General features: G+C 48.4%; 1 non-coding gene across 1 annotated transcript; it reads left to right on the top strand.

Annotated features, from left to right (window-relative positions):
- Positions 1–6,876: 6,876 nt before the first annotated feature.
- Positions 6,877–7,067, top strand: LOC117352504. The gene has a single exon (XR_004537698.1). It is a non-coding gene; the product is annotated as a U2 spliceosomal RNA (small nuclear RNA).
- The last annotated feature ends 3,391 nt before the right edge of the window (positions 7,068–10,458 follow it).

Genomic DNA, 10,458 nt, shown 5'->3' with positions numbered 1-10,458 from the left:
ACCGCAGGAATGGAGTATGGTGTTTCAAAACATCTCATAAACATTTGATCGAGTAGTTTATGCAGAGGCAGGCGAAGAGACTCCGCAGGAGGATTAGGCAAATGCATGGTGTCGAGGTATTCCTTGGAGTACCGAGAACCGGTGTCCAAGGTAATGTCCAGGTCATCCGCCATCTGCCGGCGGAAAGAAGAAAAAGACAATTGATCCGCCAGCACAGGCCTCCGAGAAGGACTGGATGAAGTCGAGGCCTCGGGATCCACAGAGACCTGGGATCGACAGGGAGAATAAGAGGTAGACGGTTCCTCGTACTCCGGCCCCTGCGGAGGAGACATGTCTGACGAAGAGTACCCCAGGCGCGGCAGCTTCTTCTGCGGGGAAACTTCAGAGTGCCGTGAGGAGTACCATGAGGAATGCCTGGACCGATGCCCCTCTCGGTGTCTGGAGGGGGATCTAGAATGACGATGCTTAGCATGGTCCCCCGACGCCACTAGCGAGTAGATGGGACTCGAGGCCGTGGAGCGAAGAGACGGGAGATTCGACGCCTCTCGAGATGCAGTCCAGGCCCGGTAAGGAGTGCGGAAGAACTCTTCCTGAGACTTGCGATGGCCAGGGCTTCGATTTCCCGAAGAGGTATGCCAGACCTCCTCGTCAGGAGGCGTGATGGGCTCTAAAGGGGGCATGCCACTAAAGGAGGCCCGCCTCGAGGGACCGGCCGCCATACGCCGCTCCTCCTCGCCAAGTAGTGAGACCGACCGGCGAGGAGGAGGAGGGGGCGGTCCGCCCCCCCGGAATCGGAACCGGGAGGTCACCCTGGATGGTGGCAATTAACTTGGGTCCCATGGTATGCATGAGCTCGACAAACTGAGCCTCCAAAAGGGACCGCAACGAAGCCGATATGGAGGGATCCGCACCGAAAGGGGGTCCTCCAGCACGGTCTTCGCGCTCCTTCGTGGTCGAGTGCTTTTGCTTGGAAGCTTTTGCAGTGGCGTACTTAGGATATGTGGCACCCGGGGCCCATCATTTTTTGACACACATCCCCCCCATGTAAAACTTTTTTTTTATTTTTTATTTTTTTGCAATAACCATGAAATGGAATAAATGGTCAGAATAGAAACAGGCAGTGAAAATTTTCTTTTATTGAACCTCATATATGTAACCATTATTCCAAACATAACATAACATAAATTATGTCTAAATTGTCATGACATTAGAAGTACATATGGAGTAGTTGCAGGTGATGCTTGGGACAGTTCTGATTGTGTTAGTTCGGTTTTATGTGTTTTTTGAATAGAAGGGTTTTTATTTCTTTTTGAAGGTTTTGCCGTCTGTGGTTGATATCAATTGGTTGTAGAGTTGGGGGTCGAGTGTTGCAGCTCGAATGGCTAGGAGGTTGTCGAACAGTTTTTTTCTTTTGACGTTTTTGGTTGGAGGGTGTGTGAATGGTGCACAAGTTCTCCTATGTCTGTTTGAAGTGGATTTAATTATTTAGTTACCCCCCCCCCCATTCCACACACATTAATTCTCTTCCATTTTTGTTCCCATTATAAAAAAACACTGATAAGTTCCCAGGAAAAAAATACATTAAAATAAGAAGTGAAAACAAAGGCCCCTACAGATGAGAACATAACATAAGAATAGCCTAACTGGGTCACACCAATGGTCCATCATGCCCAGTAGCCCATTCTCATGGTAGCCAATAGTGCTGCCCGATTCAGAGAAAAATATTTCATTCGATTCACCCTATTGAATCGATTTTTCGATTCGATTCACTGTTAATGACACCGCTTTTTAAGTTTAAACAAAGTACAACAATAAATTTCACAACAACAATAAATTTCACAAAGTACTTAAAAAAAAAAATCACATTTTTCCATTAAAGCAGTTCTGGAGACATTTGCTTGAACAGTCTTTTTTCCCAGTCCATAAGCAAGCAATATGAAAAAGATTTCCTTAATTATCTACTCAAACATTTTTGCTATTTACTTTCATTGTACCTAGACTATTATTCAGTAGAAAAAATTTAGTTTGTTCAATCAAGCAGAACATTCACTCATAGAAGTCCAATGTCCACACAGGATTTGATTGAACAAACCAAATTTTTTCTACTGAATAATAGTTTAGGTATACTGAATAGCAAAAATGTTAAAGCCACACAGAAAAGCAGTAAAAGTCAATAGGTTCTCCAAGTGGGAACAACCTGATGTCTCAGCACTTGAGGAAAAGACCACGTAATAATGTTTATAAGATAAATCATATAAATGATTATACTGAAGCAGGGTGTCCTCAGCGTGAGAGGTAAGCGAGAGGAGAGAATTCTCCAGCGCTTTACACAATAAGGCACAGGTTAATCACCCTCTGCCTGCAGTGCACACCATCATAGGACACCTCAGGTGTGCTCAAATTAATCAATGTGATAAATTAAACAGTAATAAACAATTGGTCAATCACAAGAGTGCAAGATCAAACAGGTTGTTCCCACTCAGAGAACCTATTGACTTTACTGCTTTTCTATGTGAGTAGATAATTAAGCAAATTTCTGATAGCCTACAGAACTGATTCTCACCTTCCATCCCCAGCCCCCAAGACTTACCAGACCCCCCCCCTGCCGATGTATTTACTTACTGCCTGAACTGGGTATTAAATCGTGGGGAAGAGAGGAGAAATGCGGGGAAAGAGCCAGCCAAAACTAGTATTTGTTGCTGCTGAGTGCACCAATCCAGGGCAAGCAGACGCTTCCCCCATGTCTTAATAACAGACAATGGACTTTTCCTCCAGGAATTTGTCCAAACCTTTCTTAAAACCAGCTATGCTATCTACTTTTAACATAACTTCTGGCCACTTCATTTTTAAGCTTATATCTTTCCTTCCAAACAGAGACCTTGCTAGATGTCAAATACAGCACAAGGTAACTTCACACGGACTTAACTGTGCAGGAAATGAATATCCTCATACACCCACCATATAGTGCAAAAATGTGCAAAGGTCTGTTTTTTTTCTTTCGATCACTACATAGCCTAATGCCACACAAGCAGCGCTGTTACAAACATATTCTGAAGGTCAATGCTAAGGTTGACAAAGTTTCCTTCCTTGGACCAGAAGGAGATACTGACAAACCACTGGAAGAGATTCTAAAACAACTACCCAGAAATAACACCCAAAGACCCATTCAGTGTGTGAACCAGTTGAGTGGAGTGGACTAACTGGGGGTGGAAATGGGCCCAGAGTTTGCTCAGCAGAATTTCCCAGACTACCTCTTCCTCTCAACACACTGACATGCTACCACCACCACCAACACTAGGAACACCTCACCGAGTATGCCAGCAATGCTTATAAACTTTATAAAACACATTATTATATTTTCTTATAAAGCATATATTTTAACTGAACTCAGCCTTGCCATTCACAAAAATAGAAAAGTTCCCATTTCAAGCTGTCTCATGTACACTTTTCAAATCTAACATATTGTAATCACAAAACAGAAAATAAAATTATTTTTTCTACCTTTTGTTCTCTGGTCAATATTCAAATCTTGTTGGTCCCAGGCTCTTGTTGTCTTGCTTGCCAGGGTCTCCTTTCTCCGTGCTAACCATCCGTCTGCCATCTCTGTCCTCCCCTTCCGTTTCCCTTCCCTCTCCCGGAGATCTGGCATCTTTCCTTTTTTTGTCTCGATCCACAGATTCACCTTTTCTCAACTCCCCACCACCCCAGGATCCACCATCTCTCCCTTTCTGTTCCCAACTATCCTCCTATCCAGTATCTCTATCCCCCCTCCACACCATCCCCTGTTTCCAAGTTCTCTCCCTTTCTGTTCCTTCCCTCCCTAAATCCCATTATGCACCATCTCTCTCCCACTCCTCTGTTTTTAGACCCATTATTTCTAACCCCCAAAGTCTGGCATATGCACGTATCTTTGAACCCCCCCTTCCCTCTCTCCCTCTGTGTACTTTTACACCAGGACCCCCCTCCCCCGAAGGTCTGTCCCCCCTCCGAAGGGCTACACCCCACCCCTGAAGGCCTGCACCCCCCGAAGGACTTTACCTCCCACCCAAAGGTCTGTCCCCCTCTGAAGGCCTAAACCCCACCCCTTAAGGCCTGCACCCATCCCGAAGGCCTGCACCCACCCCGAATGCCTGCACCCACCCCGAATGCCTGCACCCACCCCAAAGGCCTGCACCCCCCCCGAAGGCCTGCACCCCTCTGAAGGCCTGCACCCCCCTGGAGGCCTGCACACCCCCCCCCCCCCCGAAGGTCTGTACCTCCTGAAGGCCTGCACCCCCCTGAAGGCCTGCATCCCCCTGGAGGCCTGCACCCCCCCTGAAGGCCTGCACCCCCCTGAAGGCCTGCACCCCCCCCTAAGGTCTGTACCTCCTGAAGACCTGCACCCCCCCCCGAAGCCCTGCACCCCCCTGAAAGCCTGCACCCCCCCGAAGGTCTGTACCTCCTGAAGGCCTGCACCCCCCTGAAGGCCTGCACCCCCCTGAATGCCTGCACCCCCCGGAGGCCTGCACCCCCCCTGAAGGTCTGTACCTCCTGAAGGCCTGCACCCCCCTGGAGGCCTGCACCCCCCCTGAAGGCCTGCACCCCCCACCGAAGATCTGTCCCCCCCTGAAAGCCTACACCCCCCCGAAGGTCTTTACCTCCCACCCAAAGGTCTGTCCCCCCCCCCCTTAAGGCCTACACCTCCCTCTTAAGGCCTACACCCCACCCCTTAAGGTCTACACCCCCCATCTAGTACTGTCTAATGCAATTAGGTACGGGTCAGGAGGCCAGAGGGGAAGCAGGACATTGCAGTAATTCCCAACTGACCCTCCCCCCTCGCCCTCTAAAGCAGGAGCAGGCTAGCAAGAGGAAATTGCCGATCCTGCTTTACGGGGGGAGGGTCAGTTGATGATTCGGGAGGCCGATTTTGGGCTTTTTAAAAAATTGATTCGGGCACAAATAAAATAACAATAAAACCACCACCAAGCAGCCCAGCGATACTCACCCTCAGTTCCTGCCTTAATTGCAGTGTTCCACGCGGCTTGGGCTCCCTTTCTTGCTTCCACCCAGCCGGAAACCGGAAGTTGCTGATCAAGCTCCGACGGCGACGGGGGGTGTGGCCGTGGGTGAATGGAATTTGAGAGAGGGCTCAGGCAGGATCACTTCGGGGACTCGCGGAAGCCTTGGAGTCGGGCCATAGCAGGGAAGTTCCCGGGCCATGACTCCAAGGCTCGAGCATCCCTAATGAGCTGGTACCCGGGGCAGCCCGCCCCCCCCACCCCCCCCTAGGTACGCCACTGAGCTTTTGGCACTTTGATAACCACGGGTGGAATGGTAGAAGGCGGTACCTGATCCGAGGAGACGGAGGAAGGCACCGGCGCCGAAGTCGGGGTCGAAACCGGGACAAACGAAGCCGGCTTCAGGAGACCCGGAGCAGTAGGAGTGGTGGCGGGCTTCGCATGGGCAGGCGAAGCGGCAGCCGAAGTCGAAGCTGAAGGTTCTTTCGCAGCTTCCATTTTGAACATCGACTCCCACAAAAAACAGCGACGCTTAAACGCCCGCGCTGTAAGAGTGGAACAAGGCCGGCACGATTTCGGGAAATGTTCTGGACCAAGACACTGCAGGCAGCGTCGATGCGGGTCCGTCAATAAAACACACGATAAGAGTAAAAAGAACTCAAAACCGCGGCTAGTTAGAAGGCAAAAAACGGGAATTCAGTCAGCGCAGAATCGAAGTAAAACTTCTCAGCTCCGCGGAAAGAAAAGAACTGAGGAGACACGCCCGGACCATCGGGCGGGAAGGCACTGGCGCATGCGCGGTGCGGGCATCTCGAAACTTCTGAGTTTCTTCAAGCAAAATATGCTTGTGAGACGTCCGTATCGGGGCTCTGTCGGATGACATCACCCCACTAGTGAGAATACCTGCCTGCTTGTCCTGGGATAATAATGGTATATATTGAAGAACTAAGGCCAGTACTGGGCAGACCTGGCAACCCTGGACCTGAGCCACGTGGGTAAAATACATGTGAAAAGCGACAGGCAGTGTGGTTTTGTGTTCTTGAAACCAGTTGGGTGTGAGTGAACCCTCCTAGTGCTTCTGTAGTTGTTTTCCAGCTTAGTAAGTGTTCGTTCGGAGTTTTCATGCTCGTTGCTGTGTTAACTTTTCTCATCTGGTTTTCAAACATGTTTTGTACCACTTGGAGTCCTCAGGAACAGCACCAAGCTGAGTAGTAGATAAGACAAGAGGGGTTGAACCAATTTTTTTTGTATTGGGCTTTGCATTCATTTTACCAGAGTTCTGCATCCAAGAGATCAAAATTCGATGTGTGCCCTGATGCAGAATATTGTATTACATTCTTAAGATGATGTATCTACAAAGTGTGACCTGCAGGTGATGCCACCACAGTACAGGCACGAGCACGAACGGGATTTGAAATGCAGTTACAAGCTCGTCGGAATTCTCTTCAAATTCACCTCCCTGAAAGGAAAACAGCTTCCCAATTGCAAGCCAAGCACGATCCCGACCCCTTGTTGCAGTGCAGTGGAAGAGAAGAGAGCAACTCAGCCAAAGCGGAAACGTCAGAGAAGTGGGCAGGCCAATGCAAATATCAACGAGTCACCTGACACTCGGAGAAACAACAGGAATAAGAAAAATCGATCTGGAAAGAAATTAAAGCCAGCTCTCTTAGAGGACTTTTTTGAAAAAAAACAAAAACAAAAACACCCCAAAAAACTACTAGGCTTATAGACCAGAAAGCTTGTGGCATTTTGTGGAAGAAAGCGATAGGATTAAAGCCCTTGTTTCGAGTCGTTACTGGGCACTAGTTGCTTGAGTACTCTCCCTGAGTTAGAAAGAGAAGAGGAACAGAGGGCTGCTGGGTACTGAGTAAGCTGCAGTATCGCTTCTCGGCCTTTTGGCTAAGATCAAGTGTAGTATCTGTTCTTATCAGTTTAATATCTGATATGTCCCTTATCTAGGGACGATATATTAAATTGATTTTTGGAACAGGGAGATGGAATAGGAGCTTGCTTCATCCACTCCACGCATCAACCTGGTATTGCAGTATCTCCAGGAATGGTGCACCTCCCTTTGGGGAAAATATCATAGTTTAAAAGAAATAGATAAAAGCGTGGGGACCTTTTTCTCATTTTCTTTGTAGTTCTCTGTACCCTTTGGGTCTTTACAGATCCTCCGCTGTATTTATCCTTCTTACTCTTGCCTCCAAGGCCATTTTTCCTGTCCCTATATTCCACCCCCACCCAGCTTCTTTTCCTCTTTTACCCTTTCTCTTGTACTGCTCATGATTTTATTTCCATGCCCTGTTTAGCTTTCCTTCTGTTCAGGGTTGTAAAAGCAGGAAATTTCTTAATCCTACTTTAGCAACACTGCTGGTTCACAGCTTACTCCTACAAACATTTGTGGAACACAGCTGAAGACATATCTTTTTTTTTTTTTTTCCAAGCACTTGACTAATTAATTTAGAATCTTTTGTAAACTACGTTGAACTTACGGTTACGCAGTTAACAAGCACAATGTTATGTTATGTTCCAGCTTCTTTCTCCCAGGAATGTCCAGCATTCATTCATTCATTCATTTATTTATTTCCTTCCTTCCCCCTATCCCAGGTTATCTCCAGCATGTCTGTCCTTCATTCAGCACACATGCAATTTACTCCAGCATGCCACTCCTTCTTCTCCCGATGGCCCTTGATCTTCAGAATGTTCAGGATGTTCCGTTGTAAGCGGGGTCCGACTCGCCACCAAAGCACCCCCAGAGCCTTTCCTCATGCCAACGGCACAGTACCCACACGGATCCCTCTCCCTGCTGCTGCTCCCATAGCAATGGCAGCCCCGACACAGCTCTCTCCCGGCAGAAAGGTTAACTCTAGCGCACCCCTCTCCCCAAACCAAAGCAAGATCGCTCCCTGCACCACCACCCCCCTCCGCATCTCTTCACCGCTTCTCCTTCCAGATGGACACGCCCACCTTCCGACCACGGCCGTCTCCCCCTTCCTTCACCCTCGCCCTTCGCTCACAGAAGGCACGACGGTGCACTGCGCATGCGGAGGCACACAGTTTCAAGTGTGCATGCGCGCTAAGGGTTTTATTACTCATACAGCTGTTTTGTTTCTTATTTTATTTCTGGAAGTTTTGCCTTTTATCCTGCATGATAAGTAGCTTGATCAAACTTAGAAAAATTCTACACTTAAATAATGTATTTTTTTGTGTGCCTGGCCTCTCTCACCTTTCCATTTGTCAGTATAGAAAGCACTAATGGATTTGTACAAATGTTTATCTTAAGGGACCAGTAGCTTTATCAATTTCTTCCACTGGTAGGTTGACTGTTGAAAGAGCAACCCCCTCGCTCCAAGGTTAAAAAAAACAACAAAATTTGTGAGTTTTTTGTTGTTGTTGTTGGGAAGTTGTGTGTTGGGTGGATCAATGAAGTTCAAATTTTATTTTCCAAGAAATTACCTATGAACAATAGAAAAAGTCTGATGTATGACCACAACCTGACATGTCAAGCTTTAGCAAGTGTTTTTTTGCCGACAGTTGTGTCGGCCTGTAAATGCGTTTTGGAAATCCTGAACCGGGTCTCCTGAAGCAGATTCCGAAACGGGGCCACGTTGAGGACCCCCCCAACTACGTCTAAGATAAGTGACGTTATTTCAACTTGCTCGTCAGTTATGATTTATGGCATGAACCATTTTATATCAGGTTAAGGAAGAAAAGAAGTTAGAGTAGCAAGTATTCAACAGAATAAAACAATGAAGTAAAAATTAATTTAAAAAAAATAAAATATATATATATATCTATATATATATTGCAGAAGCTGATTGAGAAAATATATGATAGGCTGTGACTGGACAGTAAGCTTTGCGAGGGGGGCAAACATTCCCCATTAGAGCTTTATATCTCCGAGCATATGGGAGCAAAATCAATCAACCCGTAGTGCAGCGGCCACCACTACCAGACACTTCGTGAAGACTCTGGGAGACGAGGACAGGCCGAATGGAAGCACTCGATACTGCAGATGTAGATGTCCCACCCGAAATCTGAGGAACTGGCGAGAGGCCGGATGAATGGGAATGTGAGTGTAGGCCTCCTTGAGATCCAGAGAGCATAACCAGTCGTTCTGCTCGAGGAGGGGGTAGAGGGAAGCAAGGGTCAGCATGCGAAACCTCTCCTTGACCAAGAACTTGTTGAGGACCCGAAGGTCCAGTATGGGTCTCAGGTCGCCCGTCTTCTTCGGGACGAGGAAGTACCGGGAGTAGAAACCCCGGTTGTGTTGGTCCACAGGGACCGGCTCGACGGCCCGAAGCCGGAGCAAAGCCTGAGCTTCCTGAAGAAGAAGGGCGGTCTGTGTCAAGTTGGAAGGATACTCTCTTGGAGGGTGGTCCGGAGGGACCCGATGGAATTGAAGAGAGTACCCTTCCTTTACGATGGAAAGGACCCAGAGGTCGGTGGTAATAGCCTCCCAGCGATGAAAGAAATGATGGAGGCGACCCCCGATGGGAAAAACAGGAGGATGCAGAACGAGGTTGGTTATGCTCCCTGGGAGAGAGTCAAAAAGGCTGAGGAGCCTTGGGGACAGTAGAAGGCTGAGGTTTCTGCTGAGCCTTCTGAGGAGGCTGCCTCTTCGCTGGTTGCCTCGCAGCTGGAGCATGCCTCGGAGTGTAACGCCTCTGATAGATCAAGGGTGGTCTAGCAGGTCGAGACTGTTGAGGCTTAGGCTTGGGCCCAAGGATGGACTGAAAAGACTTTTCATGGTCAGACAACTTCTTCGTCACAGTCTCGATGGACTCGTCAAATAAATCCGCTCCCGCACAAGGAACATTGGCAAGTCTGTCCTGGAGGTTCGGCTCCATGTCAATGGTCCGAAGCCATGCCAAACGACGCATAGCCACGGAACAGGCGGCCGCCCGTGCCGAAAGCTCAAAGGCATCGTAAGAGGATTGCATCAACTGGAGGCGTAGCTGGGACAGCGAGGCCACCACTTCCTCGAATTCGAAGCGAGCCTGAGACTCAATGTAAGGTGTGAACTTCCGAAGTACAGGCAGGAAGAACTCCAAATAAGATGCAAAATGAAAAGTATAATTCAGAAATCGGGAAGCCATCATCGAGTTCTGGCATATTCTTCTCCCAAACTTATCCATTGTCCTGCCCTCGCGACCCGGAGGCACCGAGGCGTACACCTGGGACGGATGTGACCGCTTGAGGGAGGATTCGACCAGCAGGGATTGGTTGAGAGCCCTCGAACCCTTTGTGATGAACCGTGCGGTATCGTGCATCCAACTTGCCCGGGACCGCAGGAATGGAGTATAGTGTTTCAAAACATCTCATAAACGTTTGATCGAGTAGTTTATGCAGAGGCAGGCGAAGAGACTCCGCAGGAGGATTAGGCAAATGCATGGTGTCGAGGTATTCCTTGGAGTACCGAGAACCGGTGTCCAAGGTAATGTCCAGGTCATCCGCCATC

Source organism: Geotrypetes seraphini, unplaced genomic scaffold (assembly GCF_902459505.1).
Source record: "Geotrypetes seraphini unplaced genomic scaffold, aGeoSer1.1, whole genome shotgun sequence".
In the NCBI taxonomy this organism is placed as follows: Eukaryota; Metazoa; Chordata; class Amphibia; order Gymnophiona; family Dermophiidae; genus Geotrypetes; species Geotrypetes seraphini.
Note: the sequence above shows the minus strand (reverse complement) of the source record. Positions and strands in the feature narration are given on the sequence as shown.